This window comes from Pipra filicauda, unplaced genomic scaffold, assembly GCF_003945595.2.
Source record: "Pipra filicauda isolate LSUMZ 115617 unplaced genomic scaffold, ASM394559v2 scaffold185_size1782982_pilon, whole genome shotgun sequence".
Taxonomy (NCBI): domain Eukaryota; kingdom Metazoa; phylum Chordata; class Aves; order Passeriformes; family Pipridae; genus Pipra; species Pipra filicauda.
This window is the reverse complement of record NW_024104293.1, coordinates 280470-296557: the sequence shown is the minus strand read 5'-3', so window position 1 is coordinate 296557 and position 16088 is coordinate 280470. Positions and strand designations below refer to the sequence as shown.

The window sequence follows — 16088 nt, the reverse complement described above, 5'->3', positions numbered from 1 at the left end:
AATAACTTGCAATTAATTTACAAATAATTTCTTCCAGTATTTTGCCTGATACAAAATAAAGGTGACTGGCCTCTGATTCCCACCCTTTTCTCATTTAGGGTAGGCACTATTTCCTTTTTGCTGGTCTCATGGAACCTCAGCTGTCTTTTCAGAGTTCTTGAAAGGAATTGCTAATAGCTTGGAGATTACTTAACCATTTTTCTAAATGTGTTGTCTAAAATTGCAGATTATTTTTGTAAGCATCCTACTTGAATAGATTGTTTCTTTCCTTAGTTTACCTTGATCATTGGTTTGCATGTTGTTAACATGTGCTGGGTTTGGCTGGGGTAGAGCTAATTCTCTTCCCAGTAGCTGGTGTGGGGCTGTGTTTTGGGTTGGATATATTCTCTTCCCTTGTTAACCACCTGGTTACAGCTGACATTTTGGTGAAGAGCAAAGCAAAAACCATGAGGCTTTGGTTTTCCTCAAATGACTTGGGAACACTTTCCTTGCCCAGCTGAGAGCAAGTCCTTCCCCAACAATCTTTCACATAAGCTTTTTGTTTTTACTCTCCGTGGCTTCTTGACAGTTTTAGCTTATATTGTGTGTTAATCTTTGTGTTGTTGATTGTGAGAAATAGAGACCCAAAGCCGGGTAATTTCCAATTAAAATTTATTATATGATAAAAGCAAATTCAGCGCTGGGTGATCAGGGGGGAGTTTGAGCAACTCTGAACGCCTGTCACACCCAAAGCAGACAGTGTTCTATATTTATTCTCAGCTACTTCATGAATATTCATTATACATAAGCATAAACATTACACATTGTTATGTCAGGAATTCAACAGCTGTTTTTCTTAGACAAGAGTGTATCTACATACAAGCATCAATATATATTGTTAAGTCAGACATTCAACAGATGTTTTCTTAGACTTAGCTTGTTATCTATATAAAGTTATAAATTTTCAAGAAAGGTGTTATTATCTAGTTAACTAAATGAAGTCTCCTCACTATAAATTTTGTACAAGGTAAATGGGAGGTAACTTGTTTTATGTCTTTATAGGGGCCCAATTAAGTTTTGTGATTTGTTTTTCTTTTCTCTCTCTAGGTTATATTGACCTTGTGCTGTTTTCTTTTTAATTAGCTCGAATCATTCCCTTAGTTTATTACATTGATTTTAATAATTTAACCTAGATTTTGCTTTTTTAAAAGGGGCAAGCCATTGAAATATTTCAATTTAAACAGACTCTTCCCTTCCTTTCTTGCTTTCTCACTGCAGTGGTCTAGTTGCAGCCTTGATGTTTGTTGGAAATAAATAGGACGGTTTTATTACAAGCAGGGGTTTCCATGGCTGCCTGGTGCCGGGGCACTTGGGAGCCATTTTGTTTGAAGGACTGGGGAGCCATTTTGTGGTCGGGGACTGGTGGACAGCTTGTGGTTCTGCTTGAAGTTGCTTATTGCTGCTGCCTACCTGCTGCTACACACAGTTCTGCTTGGGGTTGCCTGTTGCTCTGCTTATAGTTCTGCCTGCTTACTGCTACTTATTGTCACTTACTGTTCTGTTTGCTTACTGTTCCAGTGCGAAGGCGAGCCTGGAAGAATGCACGGTGGTGAGAGCAGCCTGGGCTCACTGCCAGGTAACCATGCGGCCTGGGCGGGGAAACAACCTGACAGGTGGATGGGGACAACCAATGGGCTGCACCAGAAAGCAAAGCTTGCCTTTTAAGGAAGAAAAGAGCGAGGGCTGGCATGGGAGGAGCGAGGGAGTGGCTATGTTAAATTGAAGGGTCTTAAAAGGGCTTGTCCCTCCCATCCAGGTGTGCTTGAACTGGGTCACAAGTTCGATGCGCCCGGTACGCTGTTAAATAAAGTTCCTTATTTCACTTTATTTGGCCGTCTCTGAAATTTTAATTAGAGATATTTCTCACAGTGTTGATTCTTTGGGAAATGGAAAACTTTCCAGAGAGTGCTTTTCCTTAATTTTCTACAATGGGGTTTGCCATTTAAACAGTGACTTTACTGGAACTTATTTTATTCAAGTTCATTAGTTTGATTTTCCTTCCATCTCTTTTGAAGAGCCGTTAACTTAATGACCATTGGCACCTCTGCAGCCTCCCAAATTTCTTTCAGAGCAGGTGCCACGCTATTTCAAATTCCTACACTTTGGATGATTTTATTCAAATGAAAGCAGCATGCACTTCATGTTTTTCATTTGTGTGTTGCTAATGGATCTTTGCTGTGACACTGTTCTTTTCCTTTTTGCCATTATTAAAATATTGTCACTCACTCTGTACCTGACATTCCTTTTTTCCTACCTAGGCTTCCTGAACAAACTCTCCATTTCGATAACAATAACCAGTGATGATAATTTATTCATAATTCTGGTTGTGAATATAATGACTTTCAGTTTCTTCTGTTTTTTACCCACTTTATACACCAGCGTGCAGCACCTGAGCACAGTGCCAGGGAGACTTTTTTTTTATTATTCCTCGATTTTAATATTCAGTAAAATCATTTTTCTCTTCCCCCCCCAGTTCTTCTTCTTTCCCCATGCTTTTGTTGTTCATCTAAACCCTGTGGTGTGATAAGAATAATCTGAAGATAATTTAATTTACAGCAGCTGCAGACAAATGGTAACGATAACAAAGTGGCGGACTGGTCAAACAGTCCTGATTTTTTTCTCGTTTGTCTGCGTGCCTTGCTAGCTTTGAGACAGGTTTGTTATAGCAGCACAGGGCAAAAAAGACCACATAACAAATAAACCTTTATTGAAGGCTGTGGGCTGACATTCCTTAAGGTTTTGCTGATCCACACGTGAAATGGGGAGAACTCAGACAAGCTGTGTGAATGTTGTGGTTAATTTAAATGTAATTTGTTTCACACACAAGACAAAAAAAAAGAGAGGGGGAAAACCCCCAACAAGACAAGCTTTCATTATATAAACATATTTATTTAAACATAAGCAATGACGATATTTAATTAAACATAGACATATATTCGCTATTTAATCATTTGTTTAACCATACCAAACCAACGTTGATAAGCAAACGCAATCTACCACGTGGTGAGACTGGGGTACAAAATCTGAAGGCAAACATAAGAAAGTAATTTTTTTCTGAAGTGCACCGTGATTTATGGGTTACTTCCATTGTCCTTCATTTGTGGGCGAGGATTTTGACACGTTTGGGTTCTCACTGGATGCTTTCAGACAGGCGGGAGAGAGGCATTGTCAAAAGCAGTGTGGACAGCAGGGGAGGGGGGATTCTGCCCCTCTCAGCTGAGACCCCCCTGCAGAGCTGCTCCAGCCCTGGGGAACAGCACAGCAAGGACATGGAGCTGCTGGAGAGAGTCCAGGGGAGGCACCAAGATGAGCAGAGGGATGGAGCAGCTCTGCTGGGAGGAAAGGCTGAGAGAACTGGGATTGTTCAGCCTGGAAGAGAGAAGCTTTGGGGTGACCCGATTGTGGCCTTCCAGTGCCTAAAGGGAATTTACAGGAAGATGGAGAGAGACTGTTTGCAAGGGCCTGAAGTGACAGGAGAAGGGGGAATGGCTTCACACTGACAGAGGGCAGGGTAGGATATTAGGAAGAAACTGTTCCCTGTGCGGGTGGGGAGGCCCTGGCACAGGTTGCCCAGAGAAGCTGTGGCTGCCCCATCCCTGCAAGTATCCAAGGCCAGGTTGGACGGGTCTTGGAGCAACCTGGGCTAGTGGGAGGTGTCCCTGCCCATGGCAGGGGGTGAAACGAGGTGGTCTTCAAGGTCCCTTCCAACCCAAACCATCCCGTGATTCCACGGTTCCGTGTTCCAGAGGGGGCACTCCCGGTGGACGCACAGGACTCCAGCCCCCCCTCGGGGCCGGCAGGCGCTGCCCCCGCTCCGCGGCACCCCCGGCTGAGGGCGGGGCTGCCCCTCCCTCGCTCCCGCCCCTGGCCGTGCGCGCGCACCCGCCCGCCCCTGCCCGCCGTCGGAGTGTGGCCGGCGCTGTCCCGGCCCTGAGGCGGCTGCGCGGCCCCGCCGGGCTGGAGGCGGCGGTGGTGGCGGCGCGGGGAGCGCGGCTCGGCTGCTCCGGTGAGACACGGGAACGCCGCCTCAGGCCTGCCCCGCCGGGGCGAGGGGAACGGGGCGGGGGGTGGTACGTGAGGGGCCGAGGCTGAGAGGTCGCCTCTCCCTCAGGAGCCCCGGCGCGGGGGGAGAGGGATCCTCCGGCCCGCCCCATGTGACGGGTGACAGCGGCCGCTGACCTGTGGTGGTTCCGGGCCCTCAGGACGGCGGGGGGAGGGGGGGCGGGGGCGATGGTACCGCTGCCTCGCGGTGTGCCCTGTTTGTGTGTTTTGGATGTGTGTGTGGGGAGTGCCCTGGAGCGGCGCCGCTCCGGGAGCAGCGGAGCCGGAGCGGAGTGCGGGCTTCGAAAAATAAAGTTGTTTTCGTGGTGAGGGAAGGGAGAGCGCCGTGGAAGTGCTCATCTGTCTACCTCCTCCTCCTCGGGAAAAGTGAAGTCACTTCCCAAGAGCCCAAACTAGCAAACTGCTGTCCTAAATCTGTGCCGTCTGCCACGTCTTGTTTTGGTTTGTTTTTTTTTTTTTTTGCTTTGTTTGTTTGTTTGGTTTGGTTGGGGTTTTTTTTGTTTGTTTTTGGTTTTTTTTAATTTAATTTTTTTTGTCCTGTCTATATTTTTTCTTCCAGCCCCCTTCCACAGTTCGTCTCTCTCTAACCGTGAGCCGGTACAAAAGTCCTTGTCTTGAGATAAAAATACTTGAAAACCTGCTGAAACCACCTGAATGGTGAATTTCGGAGAATTTCCTCTTGTGTGAGTTCCTATGTACTTTGTTTCTGCTGTCACTTCCAGAGCTGTGCTGTTGAAGCTGCCTGGTTTTGATAGTATTGTAAATAAGTCATAGCCTGCCACATTTCACAGCTGCCTGCATATGTGCATCCATCCTTTTGCTTAGGACTGGGGGAAAAAAAAAGATTTTAAGTGTCAGCTCTTCAAGACTGAGAAGAATCCAGCAACAAGTAAGAAATAGCTTGCTTAGGTAAGCGTTGCTTTTTTCTGTCCCTATCGAGCTCTAGTCTCACAATCATGTTGGTTTTCTGCTAGAACTTTGGGGAGGCCAGCTGTGCTTTCCATTTCCAGAGAGAGACCTTTGTGACGTTACAGGCAACATTTGCTCATCCCTTTAATTTCAGGAAAGGTACCGTGGCTTTATTTAACTAAATCTCTCTGATATGGACCAAAATCCTAAATGTCCTGGGACTGACTGAGCTCATCTTATGACGGTTTACTAGGGGTTTAAGGTTAGTTCTGCAAGTTATGCCTGTGCCTAGGTTTTAAGTAGGATTGTAGCCAACTGTGTTTGTGGGTTAGATGGTATGATATGATTAAGAGGTTAGTTTGCAGTTTAAACTTGAAAAGACTGTAAATACAGTTACAGCAAGCACAAATTGACTCAGTGTTCTAAGAATTGAAGCTAAATTCGAGAGTTATTGGGGGTGCTCTGCAGTGTTTGCCTTAAGATGGTTACAGTGAAATGTATTGCTTGGTTAAAAACAGCTTTCGGTCCTTTAAAAAGTGATTCACTTATTAAGATTTAATGTTAGTACGTGGCTTTCTGTGTTCCTGGTGTACCCCCTAACATTTGAAGACAGTCTGAGTTGTGGCTGCCCATTCTCTTCTGTCATCAAAGGGACTTCCAGGAGGTGAGTTAAGAGAACTAATCTGGTCAAAAAGTAGTACTTTTATTTCTTTTTTTCTTTTCCTCTCTGAGGTGTTCTTTGGTTAGAACAACTTCCTGCCCCAGCTGGGTCCTCATTTTATGGTCAGTAAGTTAACAGCAGAAGACACTACTGCTAAAATAAGCCACCTTGTGTTTTTGATTGACTTAAGCTGCTTGTGGTGAAGGTAGCAATGATAAGGGTGGTAGGAGCTCTTTTTTTTTCTGCCAGTACTGACTTTATGAAGCCTTAGTGTTATTTTTTACTTACTCTCATCAAAATTAAATGGACTTAAGAGCTACCACTGTATCTCTGTTTTTCTCCCAAGAGTCCACAGAAGTTGCTGTGGTTTTCTTTGCTCTCCTTTGCCTATCCTTTCTTGTCTCTAAACTTTTTTGTGAGTCATTAATTTCAAGGAGTGATCTGGGCATTTTGAGGGGTTTTTGTAAATTTATTGAGCTCTAATTTAAAAGTAATGAGTTGTATATTGCTATTACCTCTGCTATAATTGGAAGGCTATTTCAGACATGACTGACCTTAGTAATTACACACATTCTGATTTCCAGTCTAGATGAATTTGTCATTGGATTATACCCATTTTGTGCCCCCTGTGGACTGATATATTTTATTGGCACTTTTGATCTTGGTATTATTAAAAGAAAAAAAAGGCAGCACTTTTAACCAGTAGGATGAAAAAATGTATGGAAATGCACCACTGCAGGATTGTTTTCTCTTTGGACCACCAGCTGCACTAATCGTTCCTGTAATAGCTCTCAGCCTCTTCCCATGAATTTTAATCTTGATCTATTAAGTGACAATTAAAATGCACCTTTCGAGTACTAACACAGAGCTTCCTGAAGCTCTGAAGGTGTCCTTTTAGTGGAGGTTGTTTTCAAGCATATTTTGATAAGATGTGGTTTTTGAGATTCATACCTTTGGCAGTTTGTTCCAGCCTCAGTCTTACCCTTTTATTCTGGTACAACTGTTAAAGGAGCCATTATTGTAAAGAGCTTGAAAACTACTTATTTCACCTTGTTCTTGTATTCCTAACTTTAAAAAGAAACAAAACCAATGCATAGATTATTAAAAAACACCTCTGTGGCTTTTAAGGTGTTTATTTAATTTTGATATCAGAAGTGTTCCCAGAGGGGACTTTGTGAAGCTGAAAAAGTAGTTTGTTAGGTGTGACTGTTTGTAAGCAGGAGATAAATACATCAGTTGGGTTCCAAAACCTGCTTAGTTAAATAGATCACTCTGAAAGATGAGTGAGGCCCTTGTGGAAAACCTCTATTATATTGTGTGCTTGGTGGAATTTTTCTTACTCTTTGGAAATAGTAGCAGGGACCAAAGTCTTTGGACAGAGCAAAACATAGTTTTTGCCACAAAGTGAGATGGGGCACAGCCCTCTGATTTCCTGCTCTAAACACCCCTGTATCCTGAGTCAGGATATTGAAAAAAGTGTGAGTTTTTTAGATCAAGTAAGCTTAGAAGTGCAGAATTGTCCTGATTCTGAAAACATGTTCCCTGGTTGTTGGGGAAGCACAGCAGTACAAAGGGAAAAAGTTCTGAGGGCAAGTAGATAAGAGGTATTTACATTTCCGTGTACCAAACTTGGATGTAGGCTTACTGTATGTCCAGGAGAACTGAAGTTTTAAAATATGTGAATAAAAGTAATAAACCTGATGCAAAAATGCTGAAGGAAAGTTTGTGAAATAGAGTCACAGGCAGATGAAATAAATTCTTGAAATAGAATAATTTCTGTTGAAAGGGGCTTCTGGAAGTCATCCAGATCCCTACTAAAGCAAGAGTAATGTAGATAAGGTTGGTCCAGCCTTTAACACCTTTCTAGGCAATCTGTTTTTACATTTGACAGCAGTTACAATGATTTTTCCTCCCTCCTTTAAACTAGTTGGAATTTACTTTCTGGCTTGTGTCTGTTGTCTCTTGTCGTGTCATGGTGTACCATCCCAAGAGTCCAGGTCTCTCTTCTGTGCCCTTCCATGAGAGAGCTGATAGCAAAAAGGATTCTTCAGAGCTCTTTTCTTGCCCAGACTGAGCAAACTCAGCCCCACAGCCCCTCCCTGTACACCATGTGCTCTTGCCACCTGCCCAGCTCGGCCAGCTGGGCGTGCTGCAGTGTCCGTGTCAGTGCTGTACCAGGGAGCCCAAACTGGGCACAGCACTGCAAACACAGCCTCACAGGCTGAGCCTTGCCTGCACTCCTGCAAACAGCCCAGGCTGTGCTCAGCTGCCTTTGCTGCTGACTTGTTTTCAAAGTTTTGCCTGCTGGGATCTCCAGGTTCTTTTCTGCAGAAGTCATGTTTTATCTGGGTCGTGTCCAGCCTGTCTTGTCACAGGGGGTTGTTCTGTTGCTGACCCGGCACTTGCCTTAGTTGAACTTCACGAGGTCTTACCAGTGCCTTTCTCCAGCCTGTCCCAGTCCCTCTGAATAGGAGCCCTGACCACTCCCCTGGTTTGGTGTCACTGGAAACTTGCTGAGAATGTACCCTGTCTCATCATCCAGGTGATTAATGGAGACCTGGGATGGTCCTGGTGGTTTCAGTGGTGATGCTCAGGGGATGTGACTGTAACTGCTTGTACTGGACCTGGCACTGCTGATGCCTGTTCCTTCAGCCTGGCAGTCCAGTCAAATTCCCAAACACCTTATTGCTCACTTACCCAGTGCCTGTCTCACCAGTTTGGCTGTCGGGATACTGTGGGATACTGTTGTTAGTGACCTCCTGTATCCAGTGCTCTTCCATCATCTGCTAAGCCAGTTGTCTCCTTGCAGCTCTTGTGTCCATCAGGCATCTGTTTGCCCTTGGCAAATCTGTGCCAGCTATTCCCCATCACCTTCTTGGATAGGGATAGCTTCCAGGAGAATTTGCTCCATAATCCTCTCATGGACTTAGGTTAGGCTGGCTGATGTGTAGTTGCCTGGATCCTCCTCCTTGCTCTTCTTGAAGTTGGGTGTGATGTTTGCCTTTTTTCCGGTCAGAAGAAACCTCTCCCAGTCTCATGGCCTTTAAAAAAGTGGGAGTGTGGTATCTCAGTGACGTTGGCCAGCTCCCTCAGGATTCTTAGGTACATCCCATCTGCTTCTGTAGAATTTCCTGAAGTGCTTCCAAGCCTCATCTTCCTCCCTTGGAGGTAATTCTTTACTCCAGCAAAATCTGCTGCTGGGCTCAGGGGCCTGGGGGGCTTGTGAGTGGACCTTACAATGAAAACTGGGGTAAAAAAGGTCTGAGTATGTCAGCCTTTTCCATGTGCTTTGTCACCAGATCCCCTGTCCCACTGAACAGAGAGAGGTTCTTCGTTAGGCTTTCTGCTGCCACTACACTGTTGTGTCAGTTTTAGCTCCAGATGGATGTTGATTTTTCCTAATGCCATCCTTGCATACACAGCCCGTGCCTCTGGGTTCCTCTTGGGCAGCCTCTCCTGCACCTGCCTCCTGGGTGCTTCTGAAGCAGAGACCAAAAGTTTCATATCTGTAAATGTGTAAAACTTCAAAATTGGTTGAAGTTGTGGTTAATAAGTGATTCTAACTCAGCAGGAAATCAAAGATGTCACTTCCCCCTAGCTATCACAAGCATCAGGCTCTTGTGATAAGGGGTGAGTCCTGCCTGAGATGTCGAGTGCAAGTTGTGCTTTGGTGCCAAGGAGACAAAACAATGAGAAAAACAAACCACACGTCTTTTCTTTTCCTTTTTTTTTCATCACTAAAATAATTAACTCCAAGTAGAAATTTGGAGCTTCTGTGCCCTTCCCTTTTTGTGCATCGTAGTTGAAAAGGAGGTGTTGATATTTAGCAGCAAGATGGGTGGATAAATACTTAATGTGGTCTGTACCTATGTGCTTTCAGTTGGGATTAATTTAATTTTTTTGGTTGTTGCATAAATCCAATTTAGAAATCATTGGAATAAACCAAAATCTTGGAAATTGAAGCATTTTTTTATTGAAGAAAAATAAGGGAATGAGTTCCTGAGTTACATTCTGTGTAAAGAATCTGGAACAAAGTTCTTGGTTGGTATAAACTGTCAGCATGTGCTTGATGCTGCCTGCAGTTCCCTAACTAGTGTTTGTATTGGGATTTGTGGTGTTCTGGTGACAGTGGTACCAAGGTAAAGCTTTGATTACAGTCACTGGTGTGGCTGTCCTTTCCAAACAGGGCTTTGGTATCTGTTTGGACTAAATATAAGCTTTTTAGCATGGCTGGGAGTTCTGAGTTGGTTTCTAATATAGCAGAAAGATATTGAAGTGGAGTTACATTTTTATGCAAAACAGTGCTCCATAACTACAGTAGTTAATGGTAAAATCAGTCTGAACATTTGCCTTTCAAATATGAACTTTCATTTTCCATGGGGCTAATGGCAGACTCTTAAACAGTGAACCTCATTACTAATGATGGGGGACAACTTCCTGGCTTAATTGCTCAAATTCATAGTATCTCCCAGATGATTTCTAGCTAGGAAACAAAAGGTCAAAGGGCAGAAAAAGTGAAAGGTGTTTTTAAGAAGCAGTAAATTGTCAGAACAGGATTTCAGTGAGTGACTGAATTTGAGAGTGGATCTTGAAGGCCATTTGCTAAATGGCTGAGTGTAGTTACTCTTGGGCTTAGAAGTGAAATAGTTTGCATCATATAGATCAGTGACACAGGTGAGGAGTGGAACCAGCGTGAATGTGACTGACAACAAAGTCCTTTCTCAGCACTTGCTGTCAAACTTGTGGAGTAGTCATTCCTTTAATGAAAGGAAGCAGTTTTGGGTAACCATTCATGATCAGTCCCTGATCTTCTCTTGCCGGCAAATAAATACAGCTCTTGGAATATCTCTTACGTTGTGTGTGTGTGTATATTTGTTTATTTATTTATTTATTTGTTCTTTCATCATCAAAACCTCTATATGGCAAGTTTTGTATTACAAGGTGTGCTGGTATAAGTTTCCAGAGGGCAATTCCTTAGTAGTTAGGGAATACTCTTGACACTTCTTGTCAGTTATAAGTGATTCTTAAACCTCTGGGCTTTCAGGATGCTGAGGTCAGTTAAACAGCTGTGCTTTCAGTTCAGGTATAGCCGACCTTTCTCATTAGGTCCTATCTGTTGTCTGTACCTTAAGTCACACAACCATATTTTTTTTGGTAAAAAGCAAATTGCAAATGCTGTTGTGTAGCAGCTGTCCATGAATATGACTTCATCTTTCCTTTTGGAAGGAAAAAGAGTGAGAGTTGAGGCTCTGTCCAAGAATCTCATCTGAAGGATTGACTTTCAGCGTGAACTAATTGTTTAGTTAATTTTGATAATCTTTACCAGTCTTTAGGGAAATTGGTTTCTGTCTCAACCAGAAATGCATCCCCTTCCCTGCTCCCCACAGGGTTTATTTTAAAAGTGGTTACATTGAACACCCTGGTTTTGGATTCAGTGTGATGACACCCGTGGTGTTAGGGCCTCACAGTGGGGTAAGTGTCCTATCTTCAGGTGGTTTTGGATGTTTTGGTTATAAATTCTGTAGCCATCTCCACTTTCTGAAGTTCCTCCAGTGGAAAACAGTTCAAAGTAGTTCAATTTAGATATTTTGACTTGATTACTGCATTTTGCAGAGATCTAGAGTCTTGTTATCTGCTGTTTCAGCATAATAATTAAGATGGTTTTAATGCATGCTTCTACTGTGTATGCAAAATATTGTTGTGGTTTTTTTCTGAAATTAGACAAAATGATTTTGCTGAGATCCACAGATCTGTTCCAATACACATATTTGTGTATTGTGTATACATATTTGTATTTTAACAAATATGTTACAATAAAAAAAGGTGTTATTTTTCTCTCTTTTTTCTAACTCTTTATTCTTCCCCCCAAATTTTTACTTATGATGAAGGCTGTGCTCTGCCTTTTCAGGCCTTTGCAGTCAACTCAGTGTGAAAATAAAATGCAAATATTCTTAATCTAATGCATTGTCTGTGTGTGTGTTTAGATACAAAATACAAGGTACAGAATTTTAATTTAGACGTAGGTGGACAAATTCAATGGCTGGCTAAAACCGGAGGGTTTTCCTTTGTATTTAAATAAGATATTGATGTGTTTCCCTTTATTAAGAGTTTGTATGCCGCAAGCTGATATTTTTTTCCATAGGAACTTGTTTTTTTTAAATTAGATGTTACTGAAAAACCAAGACTGTATGATTTAGACTGAGCCATCTGAAATGCATGTGGCAGAAAATGGATTTTTTTTTTTTTATCCCATTCTGTGAACCCTTTGTTTAATTTTGTTCCACTGGAGTATACTTTCATTATTTCCCGTTATTTTGAAGAGAAGTCTCAAGTAACTGGTGGTGGCAGCGCTGCAGAAGCAGCCGTGCCCAGTGCTGGGTTTGGTCTGGGTTCTGTTCATTGTTGTGCAGAGAAAGGTGGGAAGAGTTGCAGCTTTTTTTAGGGACTTCTTCACCTCCTGCTTCTTCCAGATACTACTGAATATCTGTGGCTTGTAAGTACCAACATTTTCTCTTCAATTGAACTGTTTGTTTGCAAAACAGCAATGGAGTTGAAAGAGAAGGTTTGTGTGTGCCCCCAGTTGTTTTGGGAGTAAAACTCGAATGTAGTGAAGACTGGGCCTTGGAGATGCTGATCCCCTCTGTTCATGGAGGCAGAGTTTGTGTTTGCTCACACTTGTATCATAAAAAGGTATTTTTAACCCTGTTATACTTGATCCTAATTATTAAGAATTAGTATTGGCACTATAAATTTATAAGAAATAAAGAGCTACTGGCTAGAATTCTTCTTGGAGATAACAGTTAAGTGATTTTGAGGAAACAGGAGTAAGGAATGAAAGTCACTGACTGATATTTACATTGTTTTGAATGTTAATTATTACTGTTTATTGCTGTAGGGATGTATAAAAACTGTGAGGGAAGCATGGAAAGAGTTGATCCAGATGTCCAAGAAAATACTTTGGCAAGTTCCAAAACAGTAACATGAACTTGGAAGTTCTCCATAATCGTAGTGTTAATTTACCTTTGACCCTTTCTAGCTTCCCCTTTCTGATTCTCCTTTTCTTTCATCATTTTGAAACATCAGAAAGTCAGACTGGAGTGTGGTTTAGTATTGAGCTTTTGACAGTAGCCACAGAAATCAAGTGATCCCTCCCAGTTTCTCTCACTGGCCTCTGTGATCCTGCTTTTTTCTGGCAGTAAGTGAACCCCTGGGGTCTCACTGGGGAGTATGGAAGAAGTGCTTGTGTTGTTCTGTGCAGTTCCCAGAAAATCCCTGTGAGGTGCCATGATCCCATTCCAGATGTGCAGTTCCTATCCTGGGTTTGCCTGGGGCTTCTGAACAGCCTCCTGGTGATTTTGCACAGGCTCTCACCTGGATGAGAGGTGGGATGCTGCTGCTGGGCTTGGATTCCTGTATTGAAAAGGCTTTGCTTATTCCATGAGTTTGTTCCTGGGGGGGCAGCATTGCCCACTTTGGCCCTGAGGCTGATGGGGACATTCTGCCTTTGGGAGTTGCAATCTCTCAGCTGTATTTGACATTTCTGGTAGCTTGTGCTGTGTTTAAGGACTTCATGACTTAACACTGATAAAAACACGGCTGTGGTGAGGAAAGGCTTATATAACCACTTCTTAGAGCATGACCTTTCCTATTGCTTTGCATTTCTGTGAATTTTTTGTTTTAGATTAGCTGCCTGTAACTTCCTCTCTTTGTTTCCAGAAGTAAAAATGTTTGGGGGAAGTATTCAGAATGTAAACATTGACAGTAAGTTTTCGCATCTGCATTTAATGAAAACCACACATCGTTTAGTTGAAACTGATAGTACAGTGTGGCTGTATTTGGGAAGCTCTCTGACACTTTGAGAGACTGTGACTAATAAAAAAAAAAGAAAAAGGCATAGCAATCACAGATTTTGGGCTTCTCAGGTTTTCTTGTTTTATGCAGTCAGGTGAATTTATCAAACTAGAAATAACACTTAAAATTCAAGCTACTCTAGATAGTCTGTCTCAGCAGACAGATGCTTGTTCATGATTCCTGGCTAATCTGAGACAAGAAAAGTGCATCAAGGAAACGAATGGGAGTTCTGCTGTATTTTTTGCAAGATTTCTGCAGTTATTATATAAGCAACCGTGTTGTATTATGTGAGATGTATTTCTGCAGCAAGAGCTTATTCTGTGATTTTTTTATAGGCTGCTCTAGATTAACTTGAGGCTTACACCAAAAATAATCCACGAGACTCACTCAATTTAATAAATGAGGTACGTAAGATCTACATAATGGTAATCTGGCCCAGAGACTAAGTTTATTTATTAAAAAAATATTAAAAAATTGAGCTGCTTTTTCTTTGAGCCCATCCTAAGAAGGATCTAAAAAGTTTTTATGTTGAGATGCTTTTAGCATAGAGTTTGTCCTTTAAAGCAATTCTATGTACCAAATTTGATTACTAGAGAAAAGCTGCAAAAACAAACCAAAAAAACTTTTTTTGGCAGCCCCAGATTAATTTATTTTTTGTAACCCTATCTCGTAATCATTAATTGAAAGTGGCTTTTTACGGATCTTTTCTGTAATACCTTAAAATGTGCTTGTAGCAGCTTCAAGGAGTTTTTGAAACAAGGATGTAAAACAGAGTGATCAAAAGATCAGACCCGTCTTTTGATTACATGCGTTTGTTGTTTTTTTTTAAAGCCAGTTTTTTCTTTAATCCTTTAGGAGAAGAAATAAATTCTGATCATTTTGGATGTCTGGGGTGAAAGGAAAAGAAACTGTGTCTTGGAAAAAGGGCTCACACGTTCTCTTTCCTGTTCACCTTCTCAGGCAGTCTGGGGAGGAAATACTGAGCTTAAGAGGTACTTGAGCTTTTCAGGGTCTGATGTGAAATATTTTTGGAAGGTAACACTATGCATAGCATTTCCTAAAAAATCAAGTGTGAGATTATACACATCCTTGGGTGTGAATTGGATGGTAACTGCAGGTAATGCAATGCAAACATCTTTCTTTGTGTAACTTTTTCAGACACTTGCTCATGCAGCTTTGAGGGATACTTCCTTTAGGTCAAATATTTAAGTTAGAATTATAAAATATTCTTAATTGTTTATTAATTGAATGAGCAAGTTTTTCTGTAGGGGTCAGTTGATTTCTTTCATACCACCTTTCCAAGCCGTAGTTCTTCCTTGAATTACAGAATGAATTTGGAATAATTGGATTAGTGAAGTTGATCACACAGAGGAATCATCTCAACACACTGTCTTTTAAAAATAATAAATCTCTTTTAAGGAAAAGAGATTTTAAGGATCCTTAAAAACCTTTTAAGGAAGGTCCACATTATTCCTTGATGTGTGTCTTCCAGAAGCTTTCACATGCACAGCTCATACCAGTTTCTAGAAGATTTTAGATAATTTGGAAGCCTTTTAATGGGGATCTGAATGTTCAGACAGAACCTTGTTTGGTCTTTAACTGTGATTTCTCACTCCATCTTTTCTTATATCTAAATATTTAAGTTCAAGTGACAGTATAAAATCTTAGGGTTTTAAATGTATGTGAAAGTATTTATTTTAAATGTATGTGGAAGTATTTGTTTTTAACATATGCAGGAGTATTTTCTTTTTACCAAGAAGTTTGGCTTTGTTTCATATTAAAAAAGAAATATTTTTCTTGCTTACAAAGTGTTGGGGACACTGTTGAAATGACAGTTTTGATAAAACAGCAGTAGAAGTCTAGATGGCTGTCAAATCAAAACTCAACAGTCCTTGCAATTTTGGAAAATCTGACTGAATTGTGAAAAACCAGAGTCTGGTGTTGTTACTCATTTACAACTCATGATTGCCTTTGACAACTATTAGAATGAAAGACTTAAGATTAAGAAAAATATCTAAAGGAAATGAGAAAGGAGCGTGAACTGTTGTCTGGTGCATCCTACAGTCACTGCAGGGGAGCAGCTTTTGGGGAACACTGTCTGTGGTTGGTGTTACAAAGGTACCTCCTGAGCTTAGGAACAAAACATTGTGATCTCAAATCTGCAAACCTCAAGGTAACAATTGTCATAATTTCCAGTCCTGACTTTGAGGAACAAGGATTTTCCTGGCTCCAAAGGTGATCGGTGCTGGGCAGTGGATCAGGATTTCTAGTGCGCTTTGCTGGCCTCGGAAGTGACACTGTGGGAGGCACTTGTGTGGCAAGGACAGGGACTGGCACCCAGGATCACTGCTGCCTTGTGTCACACTGCTGCTCCATATGGTCTCCTGTGCCTTACATCATGGAATTATTTCTGGAAATGATAGCTAGTGGAGAAAAGACCTCTTTGAAATAGTTAATATATTTAACGGAGAGAAGTTGTTACATTGACTGCGTTAGACCAACACTGTTATTTTTACAGTGAGGGAATAAACCATTAAATAATCTCCTTAAAGCAAGGATTGTGTTA

At 41.7% G+C, this 16088-nt stretch overlaps 1 protein-coding gene across 7 annotated transcripts in view; it reads left to right on the top strand.

Annotated features, from left to right (window-relative positions):
* The window catches only part of RABGAP1L (RAB GTPase activating protein 1 like), a 245133-nt gene that overhangs the window by 11223 nt on the left and 217822 nt on the right, over positions 1-16088 (top strand). For 3 of the 7 annotated variants that reach the window (XM_039380098.1, XM_039380097.1, XM_039380094.1), the window contains exons 5-6: positions 1558-1615; positions 4661-4784. The gene's annotated coding sequence lies outside the window, so the exon portion shown is untranslated. The other 4 variants (XM_039380095.1, XM_027741716.2, XM_027741719.2 and 1 more) reach the window with 4 other exon arrangements.